Below are 23,977 nucleotides of genomic sequence, written 5' to 3' on the forward strand. Positions count from 1 at the left end.
TTATCCATTTTTGCAGATTATTTAATACAAGTTTTCTTTTTTTTTTTTCCTTGTTCGAAATTTGAAAAGGGTAAATTTAAGCAGTTTATGTGAAAAAAAAATGTAATAAATCCATTTACTAAGATCGGCAGTAAGCTTTCTGGATTTAGGGCAAATATGATTTTTTGTTGCATTTTTAACTAATTAATATATTTTTTATGTCAGTTCCGTTTCACTTTTTTAATTAATTGTTATAGATGGTCGATTGTAATTTGCTACTAGAGGGAAAATATCACAAACTTTGCACTTTATCCGGATTTATAATCAAATTTCAGACCAAGCTAAGTATGGGAGTATTTAAAAATAAATCTGTGTGGATTACCGTGAATGGCTAATAATTTTCTACAGTTATTCAAATACTGCGATTTTATAATGTTTTTGTATCCGCAGATCTTTTTTTTTTTCTTATGTACTGCTCTAATAAATGCAGCTTTGATATTTTTGTTATCATTAACTAAAACAGTATTTTTGCTTGCTTAATCCTCTTTTTTCTGTTATTGCTCTGTGTGCGTGTGTGTGTGTGTTTACTTCTAACGTATCACTCAGAGTGTTTGCTGCTCATTATTTTTACTTTCAAGCAAGTAATAAATGTGAGAGATGAGAAAAAATAAATAAAATCGCTGGCACTGAGATTCACAGCAAATTAGTTTTTATTAGCCTTAGAGATTGCTGCCTTTTTTTGTGTAGTTCATCAAAATTAGAAATAACTTCAAGATGTAGAATTTTTCGATTTCGATAGAGAATAATTAGGAAGACTTATTATTTCGTGAATTTTTTAAATAAAATACTGCAGTATGTAATCTTAAAAAACACGAAAAGCTTCTGCTGATATGTGGAATTACTGCCGAACGCTATGCGGCCACACACACACACACACACACACACGCACGCACGCGCGAGCGAGCGAGCGAGCGAGCGAGTGTGCGTGCGTGCGTGCGTGCGTGTGTGTGTGTGTGTGTGTGTGATTCTTTTAAAAAATATCTCGAAGCGATAGGCATAAGAGGAAAACTCCAACATTGCAAACATAAATTCTACCTACACAAACAGAACTGAGATTAATTGTGGCATTCCACAACGGGCAATCCTATCGCCATGCCTTTTAAATATTTTTTGTAAACAAGCTATCCAGTCCACAACTACACAGTCATATCTACCAGAAGACCAACCCATAGACTTACAACATTACAGACTTCAACATAATCACTGATTGACTCATGCGGAATTCTATTTTAATAAATAGCAACAAACCTCAAGAGCTATAGATCTCTCACACATATCATCGAAATCATTATTCTCTCTCTTCTCTCATTGGTTGGTAATTTTGAATATAATCTGCCAATTTCCAAACTCTCTGCTCTATTGTATCTTATGTTTTAAGCCTTTGGCGCACAATGCTCTCATTCACCTCAACACGTTAGTCTACAACAGCGTTTCTTAAACTTTTTTTGAGACTGCTGAATCCTACATAAAATATTTATTTTTCGCAAACTCCAGTGAAAATTTTCCACAAAAAATGATCCGAAAGGAACTTTGACAATAAACTGTAACCTGCAAAATATTTTAATAAAAAAACATATGATACATATTGTTACAAATAATAAAATAATGTAAATGTTCTATAAGTCAGTTTAATAAAAATATTTATTTCCCTCATTCACTGAAGCTTTTTACAATCACTACATCTAATGCAAGTGGTAATCATGTCTGTATATCTACACTGGTTTCCATAAATTAAGGATTAAAGAGAAAAATCGCGATAACTCGGAGAAAAAAGAGAAAAAACATGTGAAAGTCAGATATGTTATGTAAAAAGTGACGCTGAGTATAAATGAGTGGCGCACTCAGCGGTATATGTAAATGAGCCACAGCATAAATTGGAGCGTTTTGGTTAGAACAGGTTGGAACCCTCTGTTTGTCCGCATACGGACAAACAGAGGGTTCCAGGACCTCTTCTCTATAATTTGATGTACTCATGGTTCTTCCAGGAAGCACATAAGGTTGTAGCCTGCACCAAACGAGATGCCTTCGCAAATAATCATACTTTTTCCGCTATAAGTGACCCTTTCATTGATATTAAAGGAATGATAACCGTGTCCCCGGTTCTCTCCCAATCACATAACGATCCAAGAGTTCTGTAGAGCAAATCGGAATACTTCTACACCTATGTGCGCTTTCTAACCGAACCACGAAAGCTGCATCTTATTGGAGAGGAGATCCTGGATCCGTATGTTCTTCCGTGTGCGGGCGCAATAGGAGAGACATTTATTCTACAAGACGATAATGCTTAGCTCATCGAGCAAAGCTCGTAAACCAATTTCTTCAAGAAGAGACTATCGAACGTATGGACTGGCCAGTAAGGTTTCCAAACCTTAATCCTATTGAGCGTGTCTCGGATGCTCTAGGTGCGTTTTTTTTTTCTTTCAAACTGCGGATCTTGACCCGTTATTGGGACGTGAAATCAGTTTATCGAGTTACGAAAAAACATTAAAAAAAATGAAATATAATAGAGCATATAAGGGTGTATCTCAGAGATCTGGTAGGTTTATTGCGTTCACGCCGGGTAGTCTTACTCCACGTGTTTCACTTCAAAGGAGATCTCACTTCACGTTATCTATGGTGTCGGGCGCATTTTAACAAAGTTTTAATTATAAAATTGGTCCTACCTCGAGAAGAGGCTGAAAATCTCTTCCCATTGTTTCCTCACTTGATTTCCCCACTTTATATTCCTTAGGAATCACTTCAACACCTAGCTTAATGGTATGAATCTTCTTTCCATGGCAGTTTCTGTGTTTTCGTCTTTCTCTAACTCATAAGTTGATGTTTCAACAAAAGCCTGCTCTTGGACAAAATTATCATCGCAGATGCTTGTCCAGCATCGAGATGTCCCAGACAACTGAGAAATGAAGTTTAATAAAGATAAAAATCCACCAAATGTTAATTTATAACTTCGTTTGATTCGAAAATTAAATTCTTTGCTTTCTTTAGGACAGTCGTTTGAATGGTATACACTGCTTCGAAAGAAGTCAACGCCCCCCCCCCCCCCCCCAAGGGGGTGTCCGTGCGTCGTGCAACGTAACGCGTCACGTGTTTGTATCCGGTTTAAATCGAAAGAATATGATGTTCCCAATTCAGTGCAACTCTAACCTGGTGAATTGGCTGCGAGAAAAGAAATGACGAAGTTTGAAACAGGTATTGTAGGATGCCATGCTTCAGGCCCATCTGTTCGATAAATTGTTGAAAAATTGGGGCATTCCTGGTCAACAATTACTTATACCCCTATTGAAATGGAAGCGCAGGGAGTCAACTGCAAGTGCTACCCGCAGTGGATGACCCAACACACTCACTCAACGTGACTGTACGGTGCTACGAAGAATAACAATGGCAAGTCGGCTGACACGTTGAATGCGGAGTTCTCGGCATCGAGTAGAACACGAATCTGGTCTGGTATGGTTCTGTGTTTCCTGGTTTGGCCTCAAACCTCTGTTTGTGGTGCCACGAACATTGAACTCGGAGAGGTATCTCAACATTCTGTAAAATGCAATGCTTCCTACTTTGGGGTGCTTCTACGGAACTGACCATTGTCTTTTTCAGCAAGACAATGCACCGTGTCATAAGACTGCTGCCTACTTTAACTGCGTGGTTTGTTCGTGGACATGAACGTCACCACACTTGGGTGGCCTCCACAGAGCCCTGATCTTAACACCCTATTGGACATTGATGGTGGATGAACTGGAGTGTCGTGAGAGGTCAAGTGATGTCCGCCTCACAACAGTCCAGAACCGCATTACATGGCTATAGGAAGAATGGTCCAAAATTCTTAGATGTCCCTAATTAAAACAGAAAAATGCTGGATATGGTTTGATATCGCTATCATATGTTTGTGTAAAGTATGCCCCGTAGGATTGCTGTAGTTATCACAGAGGAAGGAGGTCCTACACCTTATTAGGTGGGCGTCATGGCTGTTTGTTTGTTTCTCACGCTGTAGTTTCCACTGATTTCTTTCCAAGCAGAGTATGTAAAATACCGTTCAATATCGTGCTGTTTTGTGTTTTGATTCGTTTGATTTTTAATAAAATTCTGTATAGCAAAAGGATATTTAACTAGGATCATGTATTGAATAATGCTTAACTTAAATCAAATTCTTTCAAGAAATAAAACGTTTATTTATTTCTGAAGATGAAAGACAGGTACCATTTTGCAATCATTGCAGAGTGCATAAAACAATGATATTCCTGTCTTCAAACAAATGTGTTCTTTAAACTCTTATAATCCACTTTAAATTTTGCTAGTAACATCACTGGCGGATCATATATATTCAGTTTACAGTAAATGGAACAAAGAAATATTTCCAATATTTGCTAGTTGAGGAAATATAGCGTCTGTTTTCGATCTTTATATAATTTTAGATTTAAAGCCCCTCTATATTCTTCTTCTTGTTTCTTGCCTTTAAAGAGTGGAAGGATGTTGGTCGTTCAAGCGGCTCTATGATTGATGGTGTAAAAGCAATCCCTCTCTCATCAGCTTTCTGTAAATAAGATATCACACTCCCCAATAATGATAAACGATTTCGAAGAACTCGATCTTGTCTCTACTAGCGGCACTTTTTTTTCCCTAGCATCGACATCTTGGAAGGAAGCAAAGTTTGTCCAACAGTTCACTTTCGCTACGTGGTTATTTGACCTTTGGATGCACTAGCTGAAGAAAAATATACGCTGCAAAAAAAATAAGAAGCTCGTTGAAAGGAGAGAACGCCTCCTGTCCTGACACTTACTGAAGGACCCTAAGACGTCATGTACTCTATAATCATGGGCTATTACTGGCTTTCAGCACACTTCTGGTTCGCTAAGCTATCAACTGTCACGCTCCTGAGTAGTTTCTTTAATAAACGTTACAGAAAGGCTGTTGGAAGGTAGCATTACAAGAACTCTTTTAGTTATTATATCGTTCACTAGGGGGTATGAATTAATTTGGTTTCAGTTTTCGCATTTTGTACTGTATATTCTTTACCCTCTCTCTATATATACTCTCTTTATTTAATATTTTATTTGTTTTTATTTTCTTACTATTCCAATGCGCTTTCTCTTTCTTCAGTTACAGTTTTTGTTGTTTTCAAAAGCGTATGGGAAAAAAAATATTTAAGATTTTATCCTTTAATTTTGAAAAATATAGAGAAAAAATCTGAATCATTTATGAATGTTATGTAAATAAATAAATGTAAAAAAAAAAGAGATCCTATTGAGGACTTGACAGTAATAATAATAATATCATAAACACGAAGTTTGAATGAGGAAGCGATTTTTACATGCCAGGCCAGAAATACTGATGTTATTCCTGTGATTGTAAACAGAAATTAATTCTTCTCTCAACACAATCTCACTTACCACGCTTCTTGCACGTGATGTAACAGACATTTTATTATTGTTATTATTGGGGACACAAAAATATTAATTATGTTTAATTTGAAGTTCATCCATTGCATCTTTTGTTTCGTATTAATGATTAATTTTGTTCATTTATTTATTCTATCATTTTAGTATTATTTATTTTTGGTGCTTCATATTCTTTTTAAGAGAGATACATGCATTACTTGGGATGTATGATTTTTGAATAAATTCACATTTCGGAATTAATGTTTTTTTCTTACTTTGATCTCTTTTCTCACTATCAATCTGTCCGAATTTCTATTTACTGCGACACCATTCTACATGTAAACGTCCCATTTATGAGGACAGCGGGAGGTCGGTATACAAGTCGTAAATGTCAAAGGCAACGCCATTAAGTGCGCAAGCGAGTTTACATTGGGATCCATGTCATTCGACCACTTTATCACAAGATTTTTTTTTTTTTTTTTTTTTACCCTCGTCATCTTTGCCATGAAACAACTCAACTGGGATGTTGTTGCCAGACACAAAAGCATACATTCAAGTAGCGAGAGAAGAAAAACAGAAAATAATAAATGTGAAAAAAAAAACCCCGATAGATAAACATATATTTGCCACTAAGGCTAGTATTAGTACTATGCTCTTTTAATATAAGGAGAGCTAAGCTTATATGTATATCAATAAATGTTGTGCGCATTTTTGATCATATAATAAATATATTCATAAATTCGTTTTGTCTTTCAGAATTCACTGTAGGCTTGTATCCCTAAATTTGTATTACACTTTTGGATGTATCTTCTGTTACTTTATTGGAATACATATATCTTCTCTGAATTTTGCTTAGTAAAATATTTGGATATTTTTTGTAGTTGTATTGCTATCGAAAAATATTCCCGCACCGTTTATTACTTTGCATATTTTTCTAATAACAGAAGAATTTTTTAGAACTCATATACAAACGAAAACATTTGCTCGTTTGGTTTCGTAATCATGGGTTCGCAGTCGGGGTTTTTACTGCGGCATCGTTTTCATTCTTGGCCACGAACAGGAGAGTACTCATCTCACGTGCCAAGCTGTGAATATATATGTGTGTGTGGGTTATGGAGCGTTACGGGAGATGTTGTGGAACTTAGTGATACAGGCCATCACAGGCTGTAATTTGTTTCTACAGCATCAACAAAATAGCCACCGAAACTCTTAGTAAATGGGATGTTTGGAAAACAAGTTTACGAAAGTCCAGTAATGAAAAAAAAAATTATCAAGTATCAGCCTAAAATACATATGAGCAGGAGTGATAAGGACTTAGCTGAGGGTGGTCTAAAAATATATGGAAATTAAAGTATGTACATTGCAGACTGGTGCCTTAAGAATCATGGGAATTTGTTGAGAAAGATGCGGACAGAAGTGACTACACCCCACCAGCATTATTAAAACTCCTTTAGAAAAGAGTTATGAGTTTCATTGTCCGTTAAGTGATCTGGCAGTGGATATATACAAATACAAGACAGTATTTTAAATTTGGGGTGTGGCTCCACATGTCAGTAAGATTAATGTCATATGCATTTCATCTTCTATATTGCGAATAGCTCCTGCTGTGCTCTTGGAACGAACAGACTTCTAATCAAATGAGAGGGACATTAAATCCAAAACATTGTCTATCTGACAGAACGCATTATACAAACAGAAGTGCTACATTCATGTGGTGAGGGTAAAATGATATTTAGATTAATTTTCGAAACCCTCCATATAATAATGATAATATATGGAAAATTAGCCCAGCAAATAGACTCTTTACTGAACACAGTTCGTATTTTCAGTCAGGACATCAAAATGGAATTTGGTTTAGATAAATGCGCAATTTTATTTAATAAATGAGGAAAAATTAATGGTACTAGCAATTTTAATTTTGATCAAGAGAAATATATAACACAATTTCAACTAACGAACACTATAAATACCTAGGAATATTAGAAGCCAATGATATTCTCCACTCGAAAGTTAAACAACAAGCAGCAGCAGAATACACCAAAACCCTTAGAAATATTCTGAAAACATTAAATGGTGGATTAAACACAATTAAAGCAATGAATTCTGGGGCTATACCAGTGATCCGATACACAGCTGGCATATTAGACTGGACAAAACAAGACCTGGATAAATTAGATCGTAAAATTAGAAAACTAATGACTATGCATCATGCATTACATCCTCGAAGTGATGTTGACCGGTTGTATCTACCAAGGAAAATAGGTGGACGGGGTCTGCTGCAAGTGAGACAGACTGTAGAAGAAGAAGAAGAAATTGGTTTAAGAAATTACGTCGACAATAGCTCCGAGCCAGTGCTTCAAGCAATTACACAAGAGGGCCTTCTAAAAGCAACAGGAAACAAATCTGATTACAAAAAGGAACAACAGAATAACCGATGTGCGTGCTGGAAAAATAAATGGCCAATTTCTTCGGGACACTGAGAAAAATTGATGTGAACAAGACTTGGCAATGGCTAAAATATGAATATATTAAAAAAGAAACAGACGGATTTATTCCAGCAACTCAATAACAGGCATTACAAACTAATGCAATCAAAGCAAAAATTTTCAACATCAATAATAACAGCAAATGCAGATTAGGCGATCAGAAAGATGAGACTGTAGAACATCTAATCAGTGCCTGCAGCAAAATAGTTCAAACTGACTATAAATACCGCCATGATCAAGTTGTCAAAATAGTTCATTGGCATGTATGCAAAAAATATGGCTTTCCTACTTCTGATAACTGGTGGTAGCATAAAATAGAGACAGTATTGGAAAACGAAACAGCAAAAATTCTCTGTAGAATACAAACTGATCGTCATTTGGAATACAATAGACTTGACATCACAATGATCGAACATCGACAGGTTTGGATTATCGATATAGCAGTACCCACTGATAACAACAAAGAACTGTAAAAAAGTACTAAATATCGAGATCTGGCAATCGAAGTTGGCCGACTGTGGCTTAAACACACCAAAGTTATTGGTGTACTTGGTGCAATTTCAAAGAAGCTATCCAACTATTTACAGCAATTAAACATCAACGAAGTGACCCCATATGACCTACATAAAACAGCATTACTTGGAACAGTCCATATTTTACGACGCTACCTGACAGACTGTTCTTAGATTCCTGGGTAGAATCTGAATTGTTCTGAATCACCAGTCAAATTGTTGTTTAAATGATATCTTGTTTTGACTGTGTATCAATTATGTGAATAAAGTAATAATAATAATAATTGAATGAGCCGATTTCTCTGTGTGGCGATTCATAATTGCCAGTGACATATAGATCACCTAATTGATAATATGCACATAGTAAATACGTAATCATGATCAGAATGATCCAACTGAGAGTTTCCTTTATATTCTTGATAGCTAAAGCATTGTATAATATTCCCACTTTTCGATCACAGTTTATGTAGCCAGTGATCGAAAAGTCTTCGAAAAAAAAAGGAAACTTTTATAGTCATGGCAATACCAGCAATAATATAAGATTTGGAAAGTTGAATAGAGAGTAAAACAGATGAAAATAGAACACCAGTAGCTAAAATTAAATTTCTAAGAGCATTTAAATGATGCACAAGAATGGCTAGAATACGAAATAAGAAAGTGATTACAGATATGCGCAATAAATGATAAAATAAAAGACCCCTCCCCTAAAAAAAACATTGGAGAGATCCAATACAGAGAATGAAAAGAAGGAAGAACTACCAAGGCAAGTTGTAAAATATGAAGAGGTATAGAAAGATGTAGAGAGCGACCTTTATTTGAAAATCCTTGATAAAGGATCTCCACGTCCTAGATGGGAATGGAACTCAGGTATTTCCAACGAAAAGGCTTCGTCTATACGGAATGAGCTACGGAGGCCTTTCATGTATAATGATAATCCTAAATATTGTAGAATAACCATATTTTCTGTATAATTTCTGAATGGTTTCTGTAGTTATTCCACAGCATCTTGTGATGAAAATCTCATCAGCATCCTTTATTTATTCAAAACTGTGATGATGCTGAAATTTATTCAAGTACTTTAAAAAAAGGCTAAAGAGGTAATTTTTGGGAATAAATGCTATTAGTGCTAATGAAAGTGTTGCATTGGTATCTGTCCTCAATAGAGTTTTTACCCATCTTCATGTTATCACCTGACAAACATTCACTAATTTATTTACAAACTCTCTGGAAAGTTGTGGGACTTTACATCGACTTGGATGACATAGTATGTTCATTCCAAACAGTATTTAATAAGGTTAAGGCATTGCGAAAGTGTTTCGTATATGTAGCATTTGTTCTTAAAATTAAGATTTCATGACTCTGCAAATCACATTTCGATGTTGAAGAGTAAGGCAAAGATCACGTGCTGTAGTTTGGCGCAGGTGCAAACTCAGTCTACATTCATCGCTTGTAATGAATTAGGAGGTATAAATAGCTATGCCCCGTGGATTCCATGTTCGTTTGAGAAAACACAAATTTGTTTTAAGTGACAAATGAGATTAAATACTTCGATTACTTTGAAGATTCGAGCACTAACCCATTTATCGAACGAAGTCGAATACCTCAGTGTGGATAATTAATTCTGTTTGAAGAGGCGCAAACACGATAGAAATACCCTTTGGAATTTTTGGTAAACAAAACACTTAAACGCATAGGAGAACATATCTAGAACTTACACGATAGTTTAAGGACTGTTCCCTCCTTCTTTCACTTCATTGTGTTCTCGTTCACTTTCCACTCTTCTGCGAATCATGCTTGTTATCTTACAAATTCGGTTATTAGTGGCATACAGAGTAACGAATCTTACACATACCAACAGCCGTGTGGATTACATTTATGTTCCTGCTGAGATTGATCTAAATCTGTTTTTCTCTCTTTCTTTTTATACTATTAAATATTAATTATAGTTAACCGGTCTCATACGGATGTGGAAAGTTTTTTTTTTTTGTTGTCTCCCGTAAACTCGGGTATACAAATAAATACAAACAAACATCGTTCCCATATGGAAAATCCATGTGATATCGTTCTACGTTTTGCTGCTTGAATTTAGAAGCGGACTTTAATCATAGTGACATTGTTTAGTGGGAATTCATAACACTCAGAAGGGCGCCGCCGAATCTAGGAGATACTGATCTAAGCGTGTCCAACCAAGCGTGCTTATCCATCAGTAAGTGGGAAACCTAATGGTTACTTTCATTGGCTTTAGATGGTTGAAACTGAACTGTGTTTTCACAGGAATTTAACGAAAAGATGTGTCATTGATATGTATTTTGCGCAGTGAATTGTGGGATATCCCAACTTGCATGTGCTCGACTCGTGTTTCCATGTAATAAACAGATACTGCTACCATCATATGTTTTGTATTCTATGATATGTGACTCAGTACATGTACATTCGGATTATGAATATAGTTCGCCCACCGTTTCCAGGTCCCTGCTTCGCGTCTTTCCAAGAATAGTCGATTCATGCTGAAGGGGAGAAAAAAATGAAGGACGTCCGAATTGGTCGCCAACACGCGAAATCACGTGCTTTATAGGTAAAATTTTCCAACTGTTATACAAGCAACATAGTTAACTACAATAATCATAAAAGAGAAGTTAATTTTCCGACCGGTAATAATAAACAACTCATCCCACTATACGGACTGATTACCCTATTATCGGAATGGATTCTTCTTTTTCTGAGATGCGCAGAAGTGTCGAGGGACCTCAAATCGGTGGGCGAACTATAATATTATTGATACAGCCACCAAACTTATGGTGAAATAGAACTCTCCTTGACCGAAAACTATTCCTGTATTTAGCATTTTGATACAGACCTGGATTTGTGAAATCTCCGTTATATTTTGAATTGATACAGAATCCCTTGTAATATTTGATACTATCAGTAGACAAAAATCTGACATTTCGTGAGAGTTTTTTTTTTACTAACAATGAGATACATTAAAATAAGCTAGTAATGTAGTTTATGTTTTTACGGAAGAAATGCAAGGATTGTCATTAAAATATTTTAATGCTTTTACTGACTTGATGAAGTGCCATCTCTGCTATGATAAAGATAAATAACGCTTTTGTACATTAGTTCTGTAAGTGAAGGAAGTTCCTCTTACTAAAAAAAGATTTTCAAACGTCGAAGGGATAGAATGAACAGGGGATTTCTTCGCGTTGTGACGCTCGAGTTTCCTAGCACACAAAGTACAGATGTTTTTGATGCTGTGTGCGTTGCCTTGATGTCGACGAAAGATCAAATTTCTATCGCAGTTCGTATTAGAATGGCGAACAGCGACAGCTTTTGAATACGGTTAATGCCGAAAGTAGTTGCACATCAAGAAGGTATTTTTTAGGCTAAAAGAGCTTTCATTTTTCCATCTATTGTAAAACATCTTCTGGAATACAGGACAATCATAGTTTATTGATCGTTGCTTACTTTAAGATCTTAAATCTCATGACTACTTTTCAAAAAATAAGAAAATTAAAAAATAATAATAATAACAAAAACTTTCGTTTCCATATCCGTTGAATAGAATTCAGTTTTGCTCTTTTCCATTAAACTACTTTCAGAACATACTACAGTTGCACATATATATAGAGAGAGAAGCTGTTGATACCACTGTTAAATTGGTATTTAGGATTACGAGAGGCAGTGAAGGCCACGACGAATGTATTACGCTGTTAGTTGCTTGTTTATCAGCTAGTTTACACGGGTTGTGGAAGGAGAAAAAACTGCACAGTATACTTCTTCAATCACAAAAGAAATTATGAAATAATTAAACCAGGAATCAGTAATAGAAAAAAAAATTAAAAAACATACATGGATGGAACACATTGGAAGAATGAAAACAGAAAGATTACCAAAACAAGCCTTAAATTACAAACCATTAGGAAAAAGAAAACCAGGATATCCTCTTAAGAGATTCAACGATGACTTCTAAGGCCAGAACAGTCTTCTCTAGGCCTAAATCTTTGAAAAGTATGATGGTGATGTGGAAGGATATAAACGGGAGTTTCCGGAAGGGGAAACTGTCACCTCTCATGCGATTGTTTAACTCACCTTCGGTTTAAAAGTCTAACGTTAAATACGTTCTGAATAGGATTCAAGTCCAGGTCTTTCCAATCGACTTGAATTACTTCACGATAACTCATTGTATGATTACCGTTACCTTCGGGTGTCAGATTAATCTTTCATATTTGTGGGCTGTGTTTTGGAATTGTTCTATACTATCTGTAACTCTCCTTTCTGAAATATCCTGCAATTGGGTTTGAGTTAATCCAAGAAAACACGGTGTCATAATCCAGATATATTCGTTTTTCGCAGTTTTATATATCAAAGGCATTGTATTTTTGCTATCTATACGAGTAAATATTTTGTTATTATACGAACTTTTCAGAACGCAAGTTAATAAGGATTCCTATGGAAAATATTCGCAAAAAAACACCAACTCATGCATTCCATACATCTTTGGTATGTTATAAATTCCAGCATTCAGCTTAAGCGCTATTTACTGTCTTCACCCTGTTATCGAACTGATAGCAAATAGATGTTCCTTGATGGACACAAGGCGATTGAAATTCAATAATACCAGATCCGAACCACTTTGTGTACATAGCTGTCCCGACCTGGCATTATTGTGCGAACAGCTGGAAATACTCTTCCATATATTTGCAGCTGTTTCCATCGATATTGGTGAGGATATTCTTTGTTTCTACAGCTGTGTGATTTATTGTCTTGTATACAGAATGATTTGCTACTTAAGGAAAAAAAATGCCGGATAGGCTTGTCACAGTTCTCATAACAAATCAAATGTGGAAAATTATGTTGAGCACATTCGGTATTTATCGTGTGTTTATTAATATGAAAAAAAGAGAAGTTATATTTATTTATTTATGTGGTTAAGTTCCCGATGTTGATAATTATCGCAAAAGATTATACAGAAAGCAATTACAGTCTTGTTTATATTAATATTAAATTTTTATATTAAATATTAATTTTTCTATATGCATTATCGATGCTGTATGTAGTTGGGATAGTGGTTGTTGCAGTGACATGCACAGAACTCGAGGATCATTGCACATTTACTAGCTTTATTTTACACAAGCTGCTGGGGAGTTATAATACAGCTGCTACGGAACTAGTCCCCTTTTCAATTTTTGCATTTCACTGTTATTGTGTCATAGTTGATCTGCTGATTAGCAAGCATGTAACTGTTCTTCACATCATTGGTTATTCCACGGCAGAACTCGGTTAATTATTTTCTTTAGTGTGGTCAGTTTGGTCATTACAGAGCAGGATTTGTGCTTCAAGTCCTCATAGTGCTCTAAGCATTCAACCAGTGGGCAGCTTAACAAGTGTTGTGTGTCGAACTGATTTGGGATGATACTGTTGTCATGAGTGCTGCTAATTGGCTGCTTTACTTCTGGTGATTGATTCCAAATTAAGGATAGAACTTTGGATGCTATGACTTTTGTTCTTTAACTGGAAATAATTCACTAACAACCCTTTGCGGCATCTTGATTGACAGCTGAGAAGCTTTTATTATTTCTTACTTACTTACTTACATAATGCGTCTATGCATAAAATATATGCACACCTACATTTGAACACTTGGAACTGGTTAACGTAGTCTTCAATAAACAGTTTAGTTAAAATCCATACAGTTAAATTTCGTGACTATTTATGCACTTATCGAACTATCTGTTCTACCTAATCTACTTAATGAACTCTACACACTAACATTTCGACTCGTAGAATCATTAAAAGCAAAACTTGACGCATTCTGACTTTATTTTTGATACCAAGGTTGAACAAATATATGCATCGTAACATAAAATCTCGCTAGGTAAATATTTTTACCTCTCATTTCAAACTGTCATTAACCAGAAGCATGCTCTTTATTCATATCGCCACGCCTGTTTGAGCTCGCCACGCCGGTGGGAAGATTGATATTCTAAAACGTGAGCAATTAGCGTCACGAAGGCTTGTATCTTGTGCACGACTTGTATCTGTGACATGGATAACAACGAACGGTTATATTTGTGCTCAGAGTCTCAAGCTGGCCGTTTCTCGTGACTTTTTTTTTTTTTTTTGATAGCAGTTATCGCTCTAAACAGCCGAGTGAGAGAGACTTGGAATATGGGGAGACTCAGTCTGAAATTAAATACTTAATTGAGAAAGCTATTTTCTGAAGTAGTTTTTTTTTTTTTTGAAATTTCATTATTTACGATAACGCGGATAATAACTACGTAAAAATAATATTTTCAAAGCAGCGGATGGCTTTTTTTATTATTATTCAAGCTGTGTATTGCGTTTTCGCTGTTTATAATATGACAGACGTTATTCATGATTCTATTCCATGCTCCTCTAAGTTATTTAATTGGCAATTTTAATAGGTTTTCGGCGTCTTTACTCGTTAAACATATGCATCTATCATTTCGTTGATATCACGTGATGGATTTTAGGAATAGAAAACTTATTGAAATAACAACTGTGCATCTGTGTATCCTTATGCTTGTAGAAAGAATACGTTTTTGGATCTAAACGTTAATATTATTTTTACGAATTTTAAAAGCTATGTACACTTTGAAATTTACAGAACCGATTTTTGTTTGAGTAAGATCATTGGTACATGCCAAAATCTGTACTGACTTGTAAAATATTGTTTCCCTTCTGATACCAGCATCTCTGATGAGCTTATCAGCTACGTTTGTACAGTAGGCAGGCTAGGGCATCTCCTTATCGAAGACCATTTTTATGCATATAGGATCCGATTATATGTCTTCATAAGTTTAATTTGACACCCAGTGTTTCTTATCGTAACCTTGACTACAGCAGTAATCCTCTGAGTATCTGCAGTTCCTCATTACATTATCCAACGCGAGACAAATAAGATGGGTTTTCCGTATATTATTCAAAAATTCCTTTTTATATTTCATTATATATGAAATAAATAAAAAATCCTTTAATGTCTTTTATTCCTGAAATGAGTAGCTGAAACTCCTTTATTCCTAACTATCTAACGTTTGTTAATGGTAGGTAACCGTCTTCATCGCTACTCATCATCAGTACTGATGATGAGTAGCGATGATGTTTTCAGGCGATGCTGATTTCAAGGCTTCTGAGACAAGGGTACAGCAGACCGCTGCTGCCATCTCGTGTTCCTCAACTCTAATCAGTATTATTATCTGGAATATGTAAGTTCTAAGATTGGTTTCTAGGGGAAAAAACTGTAGGAGAAAAAACTACAAACGTATTTGTTCTTGGAGTGCACCATTATTGGAATTGTTACCACATAGCTATACAGACATCTTGATTTTATTTTTTAAGTATGGGACAATGCTACATCTATAATCCGAAAGATGAATTTTTTTTCTATGAGAAATACTTTGGCTTATTCATCACATGGCAGATTCCAGATTCTCTCATTATCAGTCAAGTTTCATATTTTACTGATTCCCTTTGATTTTGTAACTTTATTTAACCAATAATGCATTATAGCCAAGAACGTATTCACTGTGCTGTTAACTTAATACTCTGAAACCGGATCTTAAATAAATTAGGTAACGTTTTAGGTTGGAGGACGTTGGATGTATACCAGTTGAAGTCTAAGAATATGTTACATAAGAGGAAACTTTTTTTATTGCTTTAGTATTTGTAGTATTTATTTATGTTTTATCAATCTACGACCACATGAATGTGCACGAGAGACATAAATATTTAATGTGTAAATGATTTTTTAATGATTGGTAATTACTAGATGAAGATCCCTTTTACAGTTTAATTTCACTCTTAACAGTAGATTTAATTTATAAGTACAGCTTGTCGGATTTCTTGATTTATATTTAGCAAAATTGAGTATTACGAAGTTGATATTATCCAGTTAACGTAAAACTTTACACTCAAATACCAAACAAAAACTGGAATATATCAGTCTCAATAAGTAAGATTGTTATAAGATTACAAAGATTATTTCCTATAAGCATAGAGAAATAAATAAAATTATAATATAACAAAAGATTTTGAAATTTAGTAAAAATCACACGTACGAGCTACGATATATGATGAATCTCTTATTTCCAGTGTACTATGTTCATTTAATGAATGCTTAGACTCTAAGTGTAGTCTTACCCCCCCCCCCCCCCACACACACACACACATACACAGGGACGCGGTTTCATAATCTATGCATGGCCTAGAAGTGACTTTTGTTAAGTTACTAATATGAGTGCGACAAATTTGTCCTGCTGGAAACTCTACTTTTATCACAAATAGCTGAACTAATTCATCGAACTAAATATGTGCATTTCTATGAAATATTGAAAAAGAACAAATAATTCTTTGGTTATACAGAATTGTATTTTTATCCTGCATGTTACTAATATATGTAATGTTCAGTAATGCAATAAGGATATTGTTGTGGTTGTTTCGAATTAAGACCGAAACAATTAATTAAGAATTAAGACCGAATTAATTCGAATTAAGACCGAAACAACTAAAGTCATTAGGCCAGTGTATCATGTCTGTTTATTGCCTGTTCTTCTGGCTGATTTATATATTTTTGGGGATGGGATTTAAAACTGCTTTGCGGGGACGAAAAAACCTGTTACCTCCGTATGACTGACTGTTAAACTCACCTTCAGATGAAAAATTCTCTTATTAAATGTTCTTCCCTTTGTAGATTGTGATCCAAGTCTTTCCAACAGCAGAGTATTTGTCGATATTGACTGATGTAATACTATTTCTTCAATAGTTTAACGGACCATCTAGATCTAATGCTATCATTTCATCTGAAGTAAGAGATTCATCCAGCTGCCTCAGGTCTTTCATTACTACATCAATCATGTGTCGGGGTCTTCCTGCAGCTCTTTAATTGTCAGTTTTATATGCAAGCACTTCTTTGATCAACTGGTCATCTGCTTTCCAAGCATGGCCAAACCCATCAGCACTTTTACTTTTAATAAATGATAGAATGAACCACTGTTCATTCTCTCATTGTGAGCATTTTAATGTGTGCTTAAACACTTATAGATGTGCACATTCTTCAATACACATAGTTGTAAGTGAAGTCGGAAACGGCACAAACATTGTGCCAAACTGTAGATGATTAAGATGCCTGTTTTCTGTTTTTCCTTAGTCTTAAGTCCTTCGAAATACATTTTTTTTTTATTTTTATTTTGTAATATTAATACGATACAATGTTGCCAGATTAGATGATTCCTTCATTTGTATATTCCTGGATCGCTTTCAAGATTTCAAGTTCTGATTTGGTAAATTGATTATTTTAATATAAAAATCACACACGCACCCACGCACGCAGTGCATCACATTTTAAATCCGAGTAATATATGTTCTGCAGCTGTCTGACTTGTCATAGTTTACAGTGAGTCATGAAAGAGTTCCACAGAAATGGATGCTCTTTTAAAATTCATGGTGTATCTCGATTTGCGGGAATCTTCATAACAAAAAAAGATAGCTGGAAGACAGAGACAGAATATTTAATAGCCGATTTTGCATAGATGAAGTTATCTTAATATGATGACTTCTAGAATTCTTGGAAAATTTACGAAGAAATGAGAAATTCTGAATGCGAAAAAGTCTTATACTGGAGAATACTGAGGAACCACCAGAGAATAAGATAAGGATAAAAAAACTATGATGTGTGCGCATTTGTTGGAAAATCGAGGTCGAGTTGGCGATGTCTGTAAGAATAACTATACAAACTACTTTGCGCACTTTTCCCAGGTTTCTGCTTGCACGGATTATATAACTGTTATATATTGAATGATAAAGGCGTCGTGTCAAGAAACATGTTCAGTTTGAATGTTATCTTTAATTTCTTTCCCCCACTGTGTATCCACTCTCTTGAATCTTCGGAAGTTGATTAAATAACCATTTACTTTGTATTAGGCAGCTACTTTTAATTTCTTCTTTTTTAACCAAGACGCTAATGAATTTTCCATTCGAGTAACACATAAAAAAATGTTATGAGACTTTGAATCCAGTGATAACATCTTAAATGCTCAAAGAGAGTATTTATAAGAGGGGTTGCATTTCGTAAGTGTAGGATTAAATATTAACAACTTTTTAATTACTCTTCGGGCTACTTTTCTTAAACCGTGGCTGTTCTTGGATGATTCATAAGTGCCTTATGAATTACGCTATAAATAAATAAATAAATTAACATATCTACACCTAAAACGAGTTAGTAAAAGGTGAAGGAGAAGAGTCAAAAATGTCTATAAAGTTTTCGAACCCCAAACTGGAATTAGACTTGTTTCCAACTTAAGCAAACACGCCATAGTCTCAGTAGGGCAATTGCGAGAATGTTGTGACATTTCTCTACATTATTATTATTATTATTATTATAACATACGTGCCTGATTCATATATATATATATATATATATATTAACTAACTAATAAATATATTAATATATATTAATTATATATAAATTAATATATATATAATTAATATATATTAATTATATATATATATATATATATATATATATATATATATATATATATATATATATATATATATATATAGGAAAGAACTTTAGACGGAGTCAGAAGGTTGTTTTTCCTCACATACATGCATATTCTCAAGTATATTCACTATCTGCTGCAAGAAAATTTCTCCCAGTATCATGAGCCAAATCCTCATTAACATCCGCGGTAGCCTAGTGGCTATGTGCTTCGCAATCATATGTCTGGGAATGGAGTGTCCTGGGTTCGATTCTCTTCTCCGGCGTGTGGAGCTTAAGGATATCCCTCAGCCATAGCCAAGTCAGCTGGTCTTGGGCGTGGACAGCAGGGTTTTTCTTCGCAGTTTATCTGGGGTTTTTCCTCCCACATGCAGGCAAACCAGCCCCTGAACACACACATGGATTACAGTCAGGAATACTTGAGTCCCAGCCATAGGCCTGATTCGTCAGCTATGCGGGTCCCGAACCCAGATAAATTTTTTTTGGGGGGAATTAGATGGTGCCGTACTTCCCCGTAAAAGTGGCCTAACGGCCGTTTCATCATACGCTATAAATAAATAAATAAATTAACATATCTACACCTAAAACGAGTTAGTAAAAGGTGAAGGAGAAGAGTCAAAAATGTCTATAAAGGTTTTCGAACCCCAAACTGGAATTAGACTTGTTTCCAACCTAAGCAAACACGCCATAGTCTCAGTAGGGCAATTGCGAGAATGTTGTGACATTTCTCTACATTATTATTATTATTATTATTATAACATCGAACCGCACGGAGTCAAAGGACTCATCGCGGGAGGCCTATACTCTCTTATGCCAAAAGATCATCGAACCATGCCTTGAACCCATTCACAGCCTCCGCACCCACCACACTTTCAGGCCATGCATTCCACTCACCAGCCACTCTCCATGCAAACATTTTTCGCACTCCTGTGCTCACACCCTCCTTATACAGCTTTTATGTATGGCCTCTAGTTCTACCCGTGCCCCCCTTTCTACTCTATGAAATATCTTCTCTACGTTAATCTGGTAACAGTCTCTCACCAACTTATGTGGTTCAATCATATCCCCTCTTCTTCTTCTTCTTCCATTCACAAGATTCTGTAAGTTGCATTCCCTCAACCTCTCCTCCTATCTGATATTCTACCTGACACTAACTTAGTAAACGTTCTTCAGTAAATTCTCATCCCCGTGAAAAAGTTTCTGTGATCTGCGACTTGAATTGAATTTAGGACGCTCTTTCTTCTGGCGCTCTAGCTTCATGGACGCACAATCCACTCCCAAAGAGTTGCACATGCTACAAAAAATTTCAGCAGCTACACAAACTCGTCCAGAAGCGGCTTTTACAAACACCTATTCCCACGGCGGGACCCGACCCCACGACCTGTTGTTTGGAGAGCGGGTGTGCTATCCACTCGACTAGCTAAATTCTCCCAACCTTTGGAAAGGCCTAAGTTCAAATCCGGCTTAGTGATAATGAAGCTTTATAAGAGTTTTAGATCTGCAGATTAGTTATCTGGTCTCATGCGAAGATGGCAGAATTTTTTCTCCTGAAAATTCGGTTTCATTTTTCAGAACAGGGGAATAGGCCAGAAGAACACAGCGAATAACAGAAATCATCCTCACAGGAATTGAATGTTTTATTTCCTATGGCAGTCTCAATTCTCAGCCACCATCCAGCTACTTGGTTCTCAAAAAAGTGTGTGCCAATGCTGTAAAAGAAAAAAAAAACCTCTGCATACCACGAATGGCTCAAGAGCAAAACTCCAGCTGCCCACCCTACCTGCACTGCAGCTCGCAATAGTTGTAAAAGAATCATCACCAAGTCCAAGTCCGACTTTGAAAAGGCCTAATGCCGCAAACTCGCCTCCTGCCCAAATGGTACTCACCCCTTCTGGTCCCTTGTCAAGGGTGCAACTTCTGCTCACTCAGGTTTCCACCACCCTCACATCTGGATGGTACTGTAGTCACCTCATCTAAAGACAAGTCCAACTTACTGGCATCGCTCTTCTCTTCCAATTCCTGCATTGATGACCTGGGCAAAGTTACCTCCACTCTACCAAGAATGGCTCTCTTCACTTCGCCCATAGTCTTACGACAACAAGAAATCTGAAGAATCCTCAATAACCTGAACACAAACAAGACATCTGGTCCTGATGGTATCTCACCTATTGAACTAACACCTATCCTATCGCCTCTACAGTTTACTCTATTCAACTGGCATCAACATGGAAACAGGTCCACATCCAACCCATCCCAAAGAAAGGTGATAAAGGTCAACGAACAAACCACCGTCCAATTGCTCTCATTTCTGTTCTCTCTAAAATTATTGAGAAGGTTATCAACAACCAACTCTTCAACCACCTAGGGTCATACGAACTAATCATTGACCAGCAGTATTGGATTCCACCAAACGCGATCTACAGCTGATATTCTTGCTTTCACCACTCACCGCTGGACTCAAGCCAAGGAGAAATTTGGAGAAATTCACGTGGTTTCCCTTGACATTTCATAGGCATTTGATCGGGGTTTGTCACAGGGACCTACTTAACAAACTGCTATCCTGTGGTATGTCTTCCTCACTCTGCAACTGGATCACCCACTTTCTCACTGGTCGCTCATTGCGAGTCATGGTGGACGGTTTACTCTCCTCAGATTCTCTCATCAACGCAGGAGTGCCACATAGTTCTGTTCTTTCGCCCATCCACCCTCTTTCTCTCTCTCTCTCTCTCTCTCTCTCTCTCTCTCTCTCTCAGGCTTCCAATTCTATCCACAGATTTGCCAATGGCAATACACTCCAGTCCTCTTTTTCCTTTGACAAATTGTAGTGTTCAAGTATTTGAATCCTCAAGATATACCACGACCAGTGATCTGAACTCAGATCTCCTAGCTATATCCCAGTGGGGTAAGGACAACCCTGTACACTTCAATGCCACTAAATCTCAGTCTTGTTTGGTTTCTCACAAGAAAGAGCTCACATCCCTCCCCTTACCTTCAGTAATACTGAGATATCCAAACATGATTAAATTTCTCTTCTTGGACTGACGTGCACCTCCGAACTTTCCTTGCACAACCACATTTCGACTGTAGCTTCTGCAGCGGCCAAAAACTTGGTGTACTTTTTCGCACAAGACACTAATTCTGCTAATTTCTGCTAATTCTATATAAGCTCAAATCCATCCAGTTATGGAATATTGCTCCCATATTTGGGGTGGCGAACCAAAATTCTCTCTAAAATTGCTCAATTTTATCCGGAAGAGGGCAATTCGGCTAATTAACGATCCTTCTCTCACATACCCACTTTAGTCCCCTCTCTCGCAGATGTTCAGTTTCTTCCTTGTGACTCTTCTACAAATACTTTTATGGACAGTGCTCTGCTGGATTGGCCACCATTATTCCTCCACTCTCCTCCAAAATTATTAAAACAAGAGCTACTGCTAACCAACACCCTTTTACCATCTGAAAACTCACCGAACTATCTTCACTGCCTTCTCCTTTATTCCATCTACTTCTGTCCTTTGGAACATCCGTCCACTAACAAAAGGTTGTAAACCTATAGAATATTAAAACCATGGGATAAAGGTTTATTATCCATACCGCTTCAGACCTATATTAAGCGAGGCTATGGTTTCATTGAAACTTTCAATGAAATTCATCTTCTACCTTAAGCCAATCACAAGCATCCATGTTCGTGGAGGTGGGAGAAATTCAAACCAGTAGCTTGATGGTTCGAGAATTGGTACGTTAAAGAACCTTAGCCAACTAAGCTGGAAAGAATTAGATTTAATTTAAAAAGAAATTCTGATTCTAAAGAAAAAATATTTCGAAATCTTAATTCTTTTAAATTTAAATAAATTAATTAAATAGGCGATATTTCATCGCCTATTTTATTTATTTGCGATAAACGATTATAAACTGGCTTTTGTTTAAATGCATACTTTTGCCCTATTTTTACGTTATGAAATGACATAAAATTTTCTAAATGGAATTCTAACAGATGCAATATATTATCATTTATTTTCCTTTCTGAAAAAAAAAATAACTAAAGAAAATATCTAAGTTATTAGTTAACGGATCTACCATTTAGATTTGTAAGTCACACTTCCGAGTGTCAAAATTAATAAAAGAAATAAAATAATGAAAAATAAAATTAATAAAAATAAACGTATAGTGATTGGAATCACTTATTATTGTAACGCGGTATTACAGAACGAACAGAAATAAAGAGTGAATGACAGACAAATGAAGGGGGAAGATAAGTGGAGGGGGAGAGTGACAGAGTAGCCTCTAACATCTACATCACGTCCAAAGTGCTTATTTATGGCTATAGGAAGTGAGCCCTTTCAGACCAGCGCTCATCAATTAACTGTTGTAAACTGCAATCACTGAAGATATTGAGTTTTGACCGCCCCTTCAATACAGCATGTCTCACGTGCTAAATAAGCAAACCATTATATGTTATGGAAAGCGTAATTAGATACAGTCTGTGGCCCTGACTGGTTGCTTGTAACTCTGCCGTATACTGCTTTTCATAGGTGGGTATCCCGCAGTAAGAGTTTTAATCTTTGACAAGCTATTTTCACTCATGACAAAGAGAGAGAGAGAGAGAGAGAGAGAGAGAGAGAGAGAGAGAGAGAGACGATATTAATCATTTCTTTAATGCCTCATTGGAATGGGCGTTGTTACCAAGGAGCCAAACAGAAACAGGGCAAACTAGGTGGCATTCTAAAGTGACCGCAATTTAGAAGGCGATCGTAAAACTGTCATTCAGAAACTCGTACATTCAATGCGGGTTCGAAAATCAATCAAAATTATGATTAATCGTGCTGGACTGTGAGCCTAATTACTAAAGAACAGGAAATGATGTTTACCTCTTCTGTTACTGCGATGATTTGCTTCGGATTGTTGAAAAACACGATTTGGATAGATACGTCCATCATCTTTTAGCTTCATAATTAATAAGATAAACAGGAAAGCTTTGAATTTCAAGAAGCGTTATGGTCATAAATCTTTCACTTGCTATCGAGCTGCCTTTTGTTGAAAACCTAATTTTTA

The 23,977-nt window shown here is 36.1% G+C and overlaps 1 protein-coding gene across 1 annotated transcript in view; it reads left to right on the forward strand.

Moving 5' to 3' along the window:
- The window catches only part of Dgk (diacyl glycerol kinase 1), a 419,112-nt gene that overhangs the window by 93,248 nt on the left and 301,887 nt on the right, over positions 1-23,977 (forward strand). The window lies entirely within an intron of this gene.

This window comes from Typopeltis vanoorti, chromosome 15 (assembly GCF_054136105.1).
Source record: "Typopeltis vanoorti isolate ZY-2024b chromosome 15, IOZ_Tvanoo_1.0, whole genome shotgun sequence".
Lineage (NCBI taxonomy): Eukaryota > Metazoa > Arthropoda > Arachnida > Uropygi > Thelyphonidae > Typopeltis > Typopeltis vanoorti.